We start from the raw sequence: 1,234 nt of genomic DNA, 5'->3' as shown, positions 1-1,234 counted from the left end.
TTTAATTAGAAGTTTTATAGATAGGGATTAAATTTTTTTTTTTTTCAAGAGAATTAAGGTTTTTCCACCTATATGATGAACTATTAACTTCTCTAGCTTTAGCATAACAAGGGGAAATTTTCTATGTATATTTTATAACGGTGTCTTTTGTGTACCTGCTAACGGCAAACTGTAAAGGTGATTGATTATGGCTTTAGTTATCTATTCTTTAATTAGTTTTGATCAAATTTATTCAAGGTTTGATGATAACAATGAGATACTTTGTATTTTAAGCTATACATATGGTAATTCAACATCCATAATCAGTCTCCTTTTATATTAAGATCCCAATAAAAGTCAGTAATATACACTTTTGCAAATATAGGTTTTGATGTCATGTGGCTAGTTTTTTTTTTTTTTTTATTTGTTGACAGGGTTCTTACAATCCTAGAACTTTTTTCATGGTTAAATAATTGAATGTAAATTTTAGGTGTTGGTTTTTTTTCTTTTTCTCTAAGAAGATACTTTTTAAAGTTTTCATTCCAGCAGTTTTGAGATAGTCCTTAAATGGATCTGTGATAACAGTACTGTAGTCTTCAGTTAGCAGTAAAATTTTGTTAGTAAGAATTGAACTTGTCTTGATGTTCAGACTAATGTTGCCTGAATTGTATTTTAGCATAAAAGTCTGAGATTGTTCAAATTCAAAGAAATGCTCAATAAGTTCAGCTAATTTTGTTTTGCTGAAGAATCATTGAAGCTTAATTTCTTTATAGAACTGTTCCATGGTAAAAAAGCTGAAAATCCATTAAAGCAATTGGATGGTTCTAGAAGTAGGAACCCTTTCAATATCCTCTGGGAGTGTTGAACTTTTGAGTATGAAATACATTCATTTTGGCATTTTGCAATTTGGTGGATGATAAGATTTTGTTTCCATCTCTTTCATCAAGTTTTCCATATCCAGAGAAAAAGCAGTAACATGGAATGGAGATTTTAATTTATGTTGACCAAGTTGATTGTGCATGTCAATGCTATATTTCTATATCACTTAGTCATTTATGTATATAAGGCACAAGATCCATTATAGGTATAAAAAAGTATAAGCTGAATTTGAGATTGTACAGAAGGGCCTAGATGAATGTTGATATGGTAAATTGATTTAATAAAGTTTTATATGGAGTTCTTTATATCAATTTTACCTACTTTGATTTGATTTTTTGCAAAAATCTACAGGACCAATCAAAAAAGTGAAGTCATA

Source organism: Palaemon carinicauda, chromosome 1 (genome assembly GCF_036898095.1).
Source record: "Palaemon carinicauda isolate YSFRI2023 chromosome 1, ASM3689809v2, whole genome shotgun sequence".
Classification (NCBI taxonomy): domain Eukaryota; kingdom Metazoa; phylum Arthropoda; class Malacostraca; order Decapoda; family Palaemonidae; genus Palaemon; species Palaemon carinicauda.
Note: the sequence above shows the minus strand (reverse complement) of the source record.